Here is a 14,061-nt window from a genome sequence, read left to right as displayed (position 1 = left end):
TATTGAAACACAAAGACGAATACGAAAACACTTGGAAAATTACAAAATAAGAAAACGACGTAGACGAAACCTGAACATGAACTTACATAACTACACGTAGAACTCACGGACAGGAACAGACTACATCAAACGAATGAACAGCCAAACAGTCCCGTATGGTACAGACACGGACGACACAGGAGACAATCACCCACCAACAAACAGTGAGAACAACCTACCTTAATATGACTCTCAATTAGAGGAAAACGCAAAACACCTGCCTCTAATTAAGAGCCATACCAGGCAACCCAAAACCAACATAGAAACAGAAAACATAGACTGCCCACCCAACTCACGCCCTGACCAATAAACACATACAAAACAAGAGAAAACAGGTCAGGAACGTGGCAGTAGCCCTGGTAACAATCATAGTTTAGAAGGCTCTACAGCAGCCAATGATGTAGTGTTTTTAGACTCCGTGTTTAGTGATAGAAATGTAAGCATATTTGAGATGATTTCAACTGTTAAATTTAGAATAGCACCAATGCAGAGAGCTTTAGTGAAAAAAATAACATCAATTACAGTGTTTTGGCACTTCAAAACCTCATCAATTTAATGAAACTTTATGAAACCAAGTGTTTGATTGAACATCTATATTTTTTTCCCTTATGGGAAATATTTATGTGCAATTCATACCTAGCATAATGTGAAGAAATCCTTAACATTTAAAATGGCAGCTGTTACCATGACAATGTCCCATGTCTAATGCACAGAACAGAGAGAAAAACATCTTGAATTTTGCATCGTGAAGCATTGATGTCTCACTGCCTTTGTGCAGGGTATCGGTCAAAGTCATATTTCCGTGGCAACTACCTCCTGCCATGAAAAAAAAGAAGGGAAGAAAAAACAGAGGCAGTGAACAGCAGGGTAGGTGAAAAGACGTGACCTTCTCTTTAAGAGGAGAGTCCGTGTTGCATCCCTGGGAGCAGGGTTCTTTTGCTCTTGAATAAGGAGCACAACAGTGTACAGGATAAAGCCGGTTTATTTGCATGACAGAGGAGACGACATGGCTACATAGAGCACTCCATCTGCGTCTGCTCAAAGATATACCACGGGCCATCATCCAATGAGGTCCTGCCAATTAAGATGGTTACAGCAACCAATAAGAAGGATGCATTATGTGATAATGTATGTTTTAACAGATTCTGCTGTCTAGTCTCATACAGTCCGTGTGAACTCGTCATCTACAAAGATACAGTTATCACTCTGTTCTTCCCACTGTACAATCTACAATCTTTCCTCAACCTATATCTCTTTATCACCAAACAACCAGACTATGCTTTGATAAAACGGTTTCCCACTGGGCACACACTGGTTGAATTAACGTTGTTTCCATATCGTTTCAATGAAATTACGTTGAACCAACGTGGAATAGAATTGAAGTGTGTGCCCAGTGGATTGTCACCTTTGACTGCCTCACACTTTGCGTTAGAAATGTTAAATGCATTTGAGTGAGCTTTTTCCATAATACAGTCACCTTCACCTTACAGAATAAGTGTCCTCTTTCAATGTTACATTATTATCCCCACAATGCGTGTTTTCACATCTTGCTCTTCCGTGGTCTTGGTGTTAGTCAATGTCTTCTACAGGGTAGAAGGGTCTTGATTCAAGGCTGTGCGGGGTATTAACTTTGCATTATGTATTGAAAAACATGTCTGAATAGCCCCTTATATTGTTCATTCTTATTTTAAATGCATAGCTGCATCTTTAAGTGCATCATTCCAAGCTGTAGCCTACATTCAATAAGTAGTCAGGGTTCTTAATCAATTTAATAGCAAGCTGTGATACTGTGGACTTGATAGTGCAAATGTAGACTAGCTGGATTCATGTGCTCTCAGAGGAATAGGCTTTATCTGTCCTGTACCTGTCATTATAGGCTACCAAACACAGTGTGACCAGATGTAACATTAGCACTAAAACCATTGCTGGGTTATCTTTATCCATCTAGTTCACAGTGGGTAATCTTTCTGGGCCAGGGAAAATTACAGTACATATGTTTAGAAAAATCAATTTATGTACTATAATTCAGCATTTAACATTGTCCAATATGTTATTAGTGATACGTAAAATTGTAAAATGGGGCTTTATGGCCAACATTTTCTTAATTATAGGACCAATTTATTCTATTCTATAACTATTTTGCGTACGTGGATTAAAGGTAGACCAGAGAAACCACATCCCTGATTGGCAGATGAGTGACAACCCAGATTAGAAGCACCTGCTGCTCATCGGTCACTCACCTGTGTTCCCTACAAATGCTGTTTTGATTTTTTTTTTATTGTACCTACAGTACACACTGAAGAGGGCTGCAAAGCCGAAAAGTCTGTGTATGCTATCCCTAATGCAGTGAAAATAATCTAAAAAATCTTTAAAAAATAAGTAAGCTTTTTGCAACATCCTTTTGAGCGCGAACCATTCACACCCTTTGTTTAAAAAGCTATTTAAAAATGCTTTTTAAGTGATATATGGCTATTGGTGATCTATAAGAGTCTATTATCTTTGTATCCCTAAAAATGACACACATGAAAGAAGAGAATAGAGCAAGAGGATTGTCCTTGAACCCACTTGATGCTCAGAGCATTTCATGTTTTCCCAGGTGACTTTTGGGGTTTACCAGAGTTTAATGCACCATTTAGGAGGCGCAGCTGGAAAAGTGAACAGGAACATGTTTAACAACCTCACAAAAGCCCCTAAAGCTAGGTCTGTCTCTGAGTCTCTGGCCACCGCACGCACGCACGCACGCACACACACACACACACACACACACACACATCCTTATTCCTAACCCCCTGAAGATCCCCAGGTCAGTACAGTATGTCTATCACACATAGTGCTGGAAGTAGTCGAGGGGACTCCATCCTTCTCAACCCCCTGAATATTCTTATTACTGTACATCTATCCTATTCTCACAGGCAGTGCTTACCAGAAGGCTAGTCGGTTATTCTTCATTTATCGTGTCTGATTAATTATTGATCGAGGGAACATCTAAAAACTAAAATTAGATCATAACAGAAGGGCTTGAGTCAGGGGACTACTCAGTGAAAAGTAGCATCAGCCAGAAGTGTCCAGTAGTTATGGACAGAAATGGGTAGGCCAGGATGTGGCCCTTTCTACAGTATTTCCAATGATGACGAGGCAGGTCACCAGTGACACAAGTCAGAATTCGATGTCCATCCATGTCTGAGAACATCAGGAGGTGACATGGAAACTGGCCACTAGGGGCAACAGTAAGCTAGGGCATTTCACCTTTATTTAACTAGGCAAGTCAGTTAAGAACAAACTCTTATTTACAATGACGGCCTACCCCGGCTTAACCTGGACGACGCTGGGCCAATTGTGGGCCACCCTATGGGACTCTCAATCACAGCTGGATGTGATACAGCCTGGATTTGAACCAGGGACACCTTTTGCACTGAGATGCAGTGCCTTAGACCACTGCGCCACTCGGGAGCCCATAAGCATCTGCATCTGCTACTGATTGCAACGGTTGCACGTTCGATTCCAGCGATAGGAAGATTTTTCTGATATATTTTATTGTAAGCGTATCCCAAACCATAACTTTAACCTTAACCATTCGGAGTTAATGCCTACCCTTGAGAAATTCGGAGTTAATGTCTAAACTTAACCCTAACCTTCAAAATGTCGAGCTAATGCCTAAACTTAAAATTAAACACTTCAACATTTGACGTTTTAGAAACATGGATGAAGGTCTAATTTTGACGTGAGACTGAGAGCTGGCAGAAGAAGACAAAAAAAATTAACTTCACAAATTGTCCTACACATTTTGGGCATAGGCCTAAATATATTACACAGAATGAGCATATTTTAAAGGAGTAGTCATATGTAGTCTGAGAAGATTAATTTGGTCATAAAGAGGACATACAGCTATCCTTTCCCAGTCTGCTCTCCACAGATGTGCCTGTCTGTAAAATTTGTGTCTGGTGAGGAGGTTGTCCTACTTGTCGTTGAGATAGACAGACACACACACACACACACACACACACACACACACACACACACACACACACACACACACACACACACACACACACACACACACACACACACACACACACACACACACACACACACACACACACACACACACACACACACACACACATTCTGTAAATACTACATACTAGACACATGTACATCCTTCTCATCCTTCCTCTCCCCCACACACGCTCAGTAAACAACACAAATGCATGGACACACAGAACTAACACTGTGTGTGTGTGTGTGTGTGTGTGTGTGTGTGTGTGTGTGTGTGTGTGTGTGTGTGTGTGTGTGTGTGTGTGTGTGTGTGTGTGTGTGTGTGTGCGTGCGTGCGTGCGTGCGTGCGTGCGTGCGTGCGTGCGTGCGTGCGAGTCATCAAAGCTGACAGCTTGGTAAGTGGCACAACCCAGGGCCTAACGTCCAGATTAGAGTGTGGTCCCAGGGGCAACATAGTGTCTAATAAGTTTAGCAATAATTGCCGCGCTTGGCGACGTTTGTTCTTGAATTAATGAGTTAGCAGAGAACCTCAACACTTCATAAGCTGGGTGGAGGAGAGGAACATCTTCTGTGACATATAACTCATGCTCATAGCATGATAGGACTTGTTCCTGACTGTTTAAACTTAAACTTTAAATGTTAACGTGTAAACTTCAAAAGTATAAGTGTGAAGCTAGTATTCATTCATCATGTTAAGGATGTTTTGTCACCAAATCATCATAGTATCATTAGGCTAATGGAATCGTCTATGTCTTGTATGGACACTTGTAACAGGGTACAAATTCACCAAAATCCTTAATTCAAGTGTTTCTCCTCTCCACATGTATTGCTCTGCTTGACCGTTTGGCATTACACACACACACACACACACACGCACACACACACACACACACACACACACACACACACACACACACACACACACACACACACACACACACACACACACACACACACACACACACACACACACACACACACACACACACACACACACACACACACACACACACACACACACAGACAGACACAACGCCCCACTGACATTGAAGCCTTGTGACCGTCTTGTCCATCCTTTAAAAAAACACTGTCCAGAGCGGCGAAAAAGCCTGGCCATCAGCTCTCCTCTCAGAACCTGTCCATCACTGTCATTGTGGATCAGTGGTGCAGAACTCAGCCTGTCTCTCCCACAGCGCTGGTCCCTGCCTCCCCGACCGGACTCATATCACTGTCAGGAGGAAATGCCTGACTCCCTGCTGCCGCAGCTGAGTCCAGTTTGTAGGCCTACCCATGGATCGATGCCAATGATCTGGCATTGTCTGTGGCAGTGTGGCAGTGAGCAGAGAGTGCACTGCAGTAGTAGGAAAAAAAAGTGGAAGTGAGTGGAGAATGGAGGAAAGTGGACCTCAAACTGATGCGGCACTCGAGGTATATGTCATAATGCGTATGTGACTGCAAGCTTTCAGAACCGTGATATCATATGCAGCTTATCACAGCTTTTCATAACAGACGATGACAGATGACGTGACGGTGTACACAAACCCCATTCTTCTCAGAGAGAGACAGGGGTACATGAGTCACAAACAATAAGCAGTGAGAATCTTGACTTGGCCCACTAGAATAAGCAGGACAGGCTACACCAGACATGATTCTATTCTATGAATCTATGATTCTGCCTGTACTGACTAAGCACAGAGGGGCCCACTGCTGCTGCACCATGTATTCCAACGTTATGGCAGAGAACTCTCGAGCTTTCAAACAAACCACAACCCAACATCTCAACCTCCCACCGAGAGAGCCGGGGACGGCCAGTGGAGAACTGAGAGCTGGGATTGAAATTTAATTATAGCCTGAAAGCCCTCTCTCTCCTTCGCTCCGAGCCCAATATGGGAGAGGGGGATGAAGGATAGACTAGACCTGGGGCCTGCCTCTGTTTGCGTGACGGATACAACGGCTGGGGGAAACCACTCAAAACAGATCTCTGAGACCCTCAGCCTGCTGAATGGTGTTTGAAAACCTTGACAGACTGACAACCTGCTGGACAGGCAGACAGACGGACTGACTCGTTCAATTCAGTTCAGATTTTCTTTCATTAACTTGTTCATTCATATTCCCAACGAGGAGCACAACATGGACTATCTCAATTCCTTAGTTATAACAAACAGCCTGTTCAGTAGCTTGAGTAGTAACATGAGTTTGATTCTGGAAAACGGTTGGCATTACTATACAACAAAACATGGTTTGGCATCATTCTATCATCATGTTAGATCCATTGCTTTTTGATAATAAAGTTTGCATGGAATCTCTTGATTCCCTATGGGTCTAACTGTCTGGGGAAGTAGTGTGAGAAGTAGAATGAGTTTGATGGTGAATTCTTGAAGATTCGGTGTATACTTGGCTCTATCTTACAGCAATAGTTATTCAATCACCACGTTAGATTTAGTGCTTTTTAACTGATAAGAAAATGCACAAAATGGACCCTCTTCTTTCCTATGACTGGCAGTATTACAAGTAGCATGAGCTTGAGTGTTCAACTGGAAGATATACTGTATATTTGGCCAGAATAGATGAAAATTGTAACGGTCCTCTTTCGGTGAGTGAGTAGACCAAGGCGCAGCGGGTGATGAATACATAATGTTTTATTGACAAGACGGAAAAACACGAAAACGAAATACACTTGAAATATTTAACAAAATAACAAAACGAACTAGACAGACCTAAACTATGAACTTACATGAAACGAGGAACACATAAACAGGAACGACCGAACGAACGAGACGAGACAGTACCGTGTGGTGCAAAATACACAGACACAGCGACAATCACCCACAAACAAACAGTGAGAACAACCTACCTTAATATGACTCTCAATTAGAGGAAAACGCAAAACACCTGCCTCTAATTAAGAGCCATACCAGGCAACCCAAAACCAACATAGAAACAGAAAACATAGACTGCCCACCCAAAACTCACGCCCTGACCATCACACACATACAAAACAACAGAAAACAGGTCAGGAACGTGACAATAATGGTATTATTCCATCACCAAATTAGATTCTGTGCTTTTCAACTGATAAGAAAAATTCACAGAGGTTTTGATAAATGACCGTCAGCCATAGTGTTCAATTAAAAGGAGTAAATTGTTATCTCCCCAGATTAACTACGGTATATATTTACTGGACTATTTATCTGTTTTGCTGAAATACATCACTGAAGGATCTGACATTTGTGGCAAAAAAATCTATGTATTTTCCCACATTGCTGACCATAAGAACAATTCCCTGGTGTCCCCTCTCCAGGAACATGGATGGACTATTACGGGGGAACCTATGACCTTATGATTGGATTCAAAGCTGCTTTGGCTGACACATCAAGGGAGGTTCTGCGTAGCATATTGGGCCAGACTGGCGGCAGAGCCTGGAATCTGCAGACTGAGTTAAAAGTCAAAGTCACAGGCCTGCTCCCAATCCATTGTGTATAGGGCCAGGGTGGGGTAGCTGACTGACTTCCCTGAAGATGAAAACCAGACTGAGCTCTCTGTGGTTCCATATGGCTTCTGGAGAGAGAACCCAATCTGTTGGGCGGCCGGCTCTTCACCGTTGCACACTCTTCTAATATGGGATACAGGAAGCGTCTGCAGAGTACTCCTCCAAAGATAGACCTGATAGCAAAAGGGGATACATTTAGAATGTTGTGGGTTGGGGGTGTTGGTGTTACTGACTGAGCAAGAGTGCTGCTTCTGAAAGAGTTTCAGATTTAGGCTCTGTATGGGTCTCCTTTCACGAGGGGGTGGGGGGTGGGGCACCCGCTAGCACAGCACACAAATCCAGATGGAGGTCACTGCCCCAAAAAAATCCTGAATCCTGATGTGCTGGTCGACAGGGAGGCTACAAAACTTTCCCCATGTAAATAACGTCAGCGAATCACCCCCTGTACCCCCCCCCCCCCCTTTTTTTTGTAAAATCTGGATGCGTTTAAGCCGAGACAGCCATGAGAATACGAACCGCATGTCTTTTTCTGTTAGGGTTCCTTAAATCACCTCAGCACCGTTAAAACAAAATATCAGAGTCTGTTCTGACGGGTACAAGGCAGACAATGGACTTGTAGGATGACGTCCACAGGAGGGTGGGGACTAACCAGTCAAGCTTTGATTGGCTTTGGCATCGAGTGTCATGTTAATATAACTTTCCAAACTGTCTGAGTTTTCCTAACAAATTGTTAACAAAATATCGTAGTCGTTTTGTTTTTCTTTTAGCAAAATCCTCAGACTTCCATTTATGGGTTTGGACAGTGCTGTGGTGTTGAACTTTCCACCTCGATTCTTCACTGTCACACATACTGGACCCTAGCCAGTAGACTTGATAAATAGGGTTTAATGCTTCGCAGCATGGGTTCTATGGTCGTGCCTGCATGGACCACTGCCACAGACCACAACTAGCTGGGAACCCAGTGTAGAAAGTTGTTGGCTGAGAAGGTGAATGTAAATTCCAGCTAAGACGGATTCTTTTCTTTGCCAATCCCAAAATGAAACTTTATTTGTTGTACTGTAAGATGGCTATGAAAATGCCCGTAAGGAATTAATGTTGCTGACATGTATCGTCTCCCAGTGGCAAGATGACTCCACCTGTTTTCTATTTATTTGTGTAATCACACCCCTCCAAGTGTCATCATTCCACGCTGTTTTCAAGTTGGGCTCAATTCCACCATTCCTTAAATCCAATTTTCTGACACATGCAATCTCTTTCTTTCCAACGTGATTACTTTTTTCCCCAGGAGGAGCTATGAGGTGTTATCCACCAGATGTTTCACTCCTTTCACATCGCCGTTTTGGTTATGAGATTTTGAGATGTAGCTTCTAATGATCTTGTCAGAGTGTAACAATGTAAAATGATGTTGGGGGAAATGTGGAAGTGTTCAGAGCCAGGAAAACGTTCCACATAAATGTTAAAGTGGCGCTAGGGAGGCTGACTACCAGAGTTGTCACTGCCTTACTGCCTTTCAGTCTTGCTACAATATGGCTGCTTCTACATCTGTAACTATAGCTAGAACTGCAACTGTTTTGTACTGTAACCAGATTACAAGCCACTGTAATACACCAACATGGGTGGCATTTTCTTCCACCTCCTGGGTCTTGATTTAGTGTTCAAAAGAAAACATTAGTAATAGTATGTGCTGTGTATCCCAACTCCTTCTCTTCCTCCCTCACCTCTGCCTCCTCCTTCTCTACAAGTCTCCATGCCAACATAACTGAACTGATAATCCCTATGAAGAATTTACAGTACAAAAGACAACACTAGTTAAACTTTTCAATAGAAAAGAATGAGATGAGTGTTTAAGAGTGAATACATGGCATTACATTGTAGCGCTTTCAAATAGATTAAATAATATAATATGTCACAAACACATTTATGCATACCATCAACATCCTGCTCGAATATTGTTGAGAAAACTTATGCCATACAATACAGCAATTTTTTTACCTAGCTAATTATACAAATGGCTTTTGGTATGTTTCCGTAACATTATGGCAACACACCAATTTCACCTACATAGTACTAGTTTTTATCTTGATGAAAATACCCTGTGAGTTCACCTCTAAACAAAGTGCAAACTAACGGGGCCAGTACACAGATGACATGTATGGGCTGTGACATGTCAACATGAATGGTAGTATTTATCCCGCTGCTCATTGCGACTGACTGGGCCGACCTGGACTGCTGTGCCAGTCACTAAGGTTAATTAACTATCTGGAAACTATTTCAGCCCTGCCAAGTTTATGTCACTTCAGGTATGTCTCCATTTAACTCTGTCTTCCGTTCTAAGTATAGTGGGCTGGCATGGAGTCAGAATGCTTTCCCGCTGTGAGTAATCATAAAGACAGACAGCACCAGGGATGTAATAATAAGGAAAGGTGAAAAAAAGAGATTTCCCTTAGCTAGTTCTCAGAAACATTGTGTGTTTTTGGCAAAAACTGTGCCATGACAAACACTGTCAACAAGGGTGTCCATGTGCTGGAGACTATAACTGGGTGGGTCATGCCTTCTTATACTGTAGCCTGTGAGGATATACAATGATCCCACTATATCATCCTATACAAGTTCCAGTTAAAATGTTGTCAGTATTAGTCAGACCTAGGTTCAAATATTATTATTTTTCCATACACTTTGGGCATTTGATTGAGCCTGCCTGGAGTGCCAGATGGGAGGGTTTGAATTTTTGGGACGATTTAATTGGTCCCATTGCACCAGACAAGCTCAATCAAGCACACCTTAAGTATTTGAAAAGAAAACAAATACTATTGGAACCCAGGTCTGATATTTGTTGACATTATCACAAGGCTCTGTAAACCCAGCTTTGCAATTTCATCACCATGTTCAAGAGTAGAATATATATTTCTGTTGCCATGTTTTCATGGTTACCAATCTTTTGTCTCCAGAAGAACTGTGCCACCACAAAGACATGGACTATGCTTTATTGTTGCTTCCTGGCTTCCTCTACAGGCCTCCTTCTTTGTTTGTCTTATTAGCATTATTAAACATTTGTGTTTGAAATACAAACGTCATATAGCTGTTATGTATTCTTGCCATGTGTAATGTTATCACCTCTGTTGAGGCACTGTTATTGTGCGGCATAATTAATTGGGGGACATGAAAAGCTTTTTGTTCTCTATGTAAAACAGCAATGTCCCTCTCTTCGCAGCACCTACATATCCAACTGTCAATTGGCACTTCAGGATAGATACAGGTAATATGCCCCTAGCCTGCACTGCATGGAGAATTCATGTTGCCAATGCATCAACAAATATACAGTGCATTCTCTATGAGGTTGTGCATACATTCATTTTAACACATGGCTATTATGAAGGTCTCTACGCCAAGGGAACGTGTGTAAATATTTATTTTTTATTGCCTCAATACATCTTGATAAAGCGCAATGTAAAAATGTGTTTCATAGTGTGATGAAATTGAAATATGTTGATTTCATTATATTTACATACTGTGTTTCAATTAAGTATACATTATTATTCAATGTTTACTGTGTGGTAAACTTGCTTTCAAAAAATGCTAATAGTGGTAATATAGAAACATCTATTTTTAAGAATATTGTCTTCTCCCAGTAACATAGCTTAGATATGTAATGACAAGGGAGGGGAGTTGAAGATTTTTCTTTGTTACAGATTGAAGATCTTAATTTGACCTATATTGTCACATGAAAATAATCCTGCAATAGCAGGATATGAACATTTAGTCCATAATGTTGTGTGATTGTTGGTTAGGCTATTAGCTGGCCAAAAGTAGGCTACATGAAAAGTGTAAAACTGGTCATATAACTCTGTGGGTTTTCAGTGAATTTATGTAAATCACAAAGCTTATCTACATTTCCTGCAGCACATGAAAATTCTCAGCAACAAAAGACTGATCAAATTAAGATACTACATCTGTACGTGGCATGTTTACATTTCCTGTCATTTCATACTATTTTGTCAAATTAGATTCCTGAGAATCAACCATGCTGCATTACAGGTGTAGTGTCTGAGAATTTTCCTGTGCCACAGGAAATTCAAATGAGCTCCATGATTTACATATATTCACTGAAAACCCACAGTTCTCTTTCTCCCTCAAACGCTAAAGCACCAGATAGAATAAATGCCCTAGTACTCTTAGTCCTACAACTGCAACATTCAAGTGTGCAAAATGTATCTAAAATGCAGCCATACATATCAACAACCATAGTTTAATGTAGCTAAATAACACAAGATAGATATTGGTCTCCACTATGATATACAGTACAAGTGTATCCGAAATGCAGCCATAAACTATAGCCTAATTTAGCCTATAAAAACGAATTTCCCTTTAGAAATTGTAACTTCTTTATTTTTTATAATCAAATCCTTCTGCTGCATGATTATTTTACTCCTGTGACGAAACTGGTCAAATTCAGATCCTACACGTGTAAGCAATCACAGTATTTGTGTTGAGTGCACTTGATATTGTATTTGCACTCACTCTTATGAATATGTCTGTGAATAGATATCAGAGCATTCTTCTTTTTTCTAAATTGTATTAAGCACATTTGTGACATTTTCCATATCTGCTTCCAACATTTACAAATAGAAAAGCCTGTCAGTTTACACTGTAAAAAATGTCAGGCCTAAACATTATTTTTTGAATCTGTTAAACTAATTCTGAAGGTGGCATGTTACATAAAAGTATCTGTGTTGAGCAGCAAGTCTTGGCATGGGTTTTTATTAGACAACATGTTGATTCGCCTACATTAGACTACATCTAGACATTTAAATAATTATCACAATGCATACTTTAGCACACTTCAGTGGCCTCCCACATACAAGACATGAGTTCAACAAGATGGGGCCTTCTGCTATAAATCTATACATGCATAGCACTAGATTCGGGCTGGTGGTGGAGAGTTCGATTGGTAGGCTATATGGTGGAATTGATTACTGACATCAAATTCCAAAATAAATATATTTTTTGCATTGTTCATGGGACCGAGTGCAGTACTGCTCGTGAAACATTAGTCATGCTGACTGCGAAATCATAAATAATATTTTATAGCTGTGAGGGGATGTGTGTCCGTTAGCATGACATCTGGGTTTTAATTCTAGGGGAAAAAGCCCCATATCTGCCTGATCCTACTAATACAAACCACCCGAGGAGAATACATAGGAGTGTCGCTAAGCCTACTCGAACAACATAACAAGGCAACGCTCTGAACACGTCTATTTCAATAGCCTAATAATAATAATAATACATGGGACTTATATAGTGATTTTCAGTGACCAAAAGTCGCTTTAGAATTGTAGAAAAAAAAGGAGTAAAACAAAACATCAGACTAAACAAAAACATTAATAAAGAGAGCGGTGGGCTCAAATATGGGAAGGAGTGTGACCTATCAGTGTATGGGGAGGGTAGAGTTCTATGTTCTAACCTTCGTTAATTAAACATGCTTTTCTTATTGTCTGCCGTGTGGGGTGTACAGTGTGTATCGACTGAGCACATTACAGTAAGGGTGCTGGACTGTAAAAATAAGGTTTTTAAATGACTAAGCAATTTATCATTATTTGAAAACCGTAATAAATTAATCAAATTCACATACCTATGAATAAAATGGAAATAGGCCAACGATATGGTGGTTCACATGAGAGGTATAAAAAAGAACAGTAAAATACGGCTTAGAAAATATTGATATGTCAGTTCTGATGAGTGTGTGTGTGTGTGTATATGTTTGCCCATGTGACTGTGTGCGTGCATGCATGCGGGTGTGTGTGCGTGAGCACATGCGAATACGTAACTACATCGAGTGCAGTCGTTTCAGAGGAGAGATAAGGCCTATGCGGTTTGATAGGATGTATATGCAGCTGATGCATGTGCATCTGTAACTCGATACGACTTCATTGCACAATCATGGGCTCTTTGGGACTTATTGTCATCACTCATTTTAATGAGCTAACAAGTGATAGGGTAACTAGATCGCAAAGGATAATGTGTCATTGCGAGAGTGTAACGAGCGCCACCATATGGTTTATTCTAGGATTACACCTACTTCTAATTTACTGCTAAAACAGAGATTAAAAAAGACCAACACAACACAACCTGAGTGAGAGAGTAGAAAGTTCCAACACAGGGTTTCGTACTAGTGTCATTGCCTGGATTACCAATTCAACTCCAGGGCACTGGGGAAAAGGAAGGAAGGACAAATATCAACTGCTGAATATACTGTAGATACAGTATTCCCATTAAAATTCCCTTCTTCCATCACTATCAATCCCTACAGTTGGTCTTTACAACTTCACACATAACCTGTACACTATTATTTAAGGCAGGACAGTATAATATCGGTTCATCTGTTCTTTTAAGGCCACAGGTGGTTCTGTGGGCCAAGCTAATGGGGATGCTCTATAGGGAGCAGTGGGATGCTATTTTGTTCTGTCTTTCATAACCCAAGGCACTACTGAAACCAAGCATTACTTATTCAAGGCACAATCGGAACAGGAGGAGATATG

This window comes from Salvelinus fontinalis, chromosome 17 (assembly GCF_029448725.1).
Source record: "Salvelinus fontinalis isolate EN_2023a chromosome 17, ASM2944872v1, whole genome shotgun sequence".
In the NCBI taxonomy this organism is placed as follows: Eukaryota; Metazoa; Chordata; class Actinopteri; order Salmoniformes; family Salmonidae; genus Salvelinus; species Salvelinus fontinalis.
Note: the sequence above shows the minus strand (reverse complement) of the source record.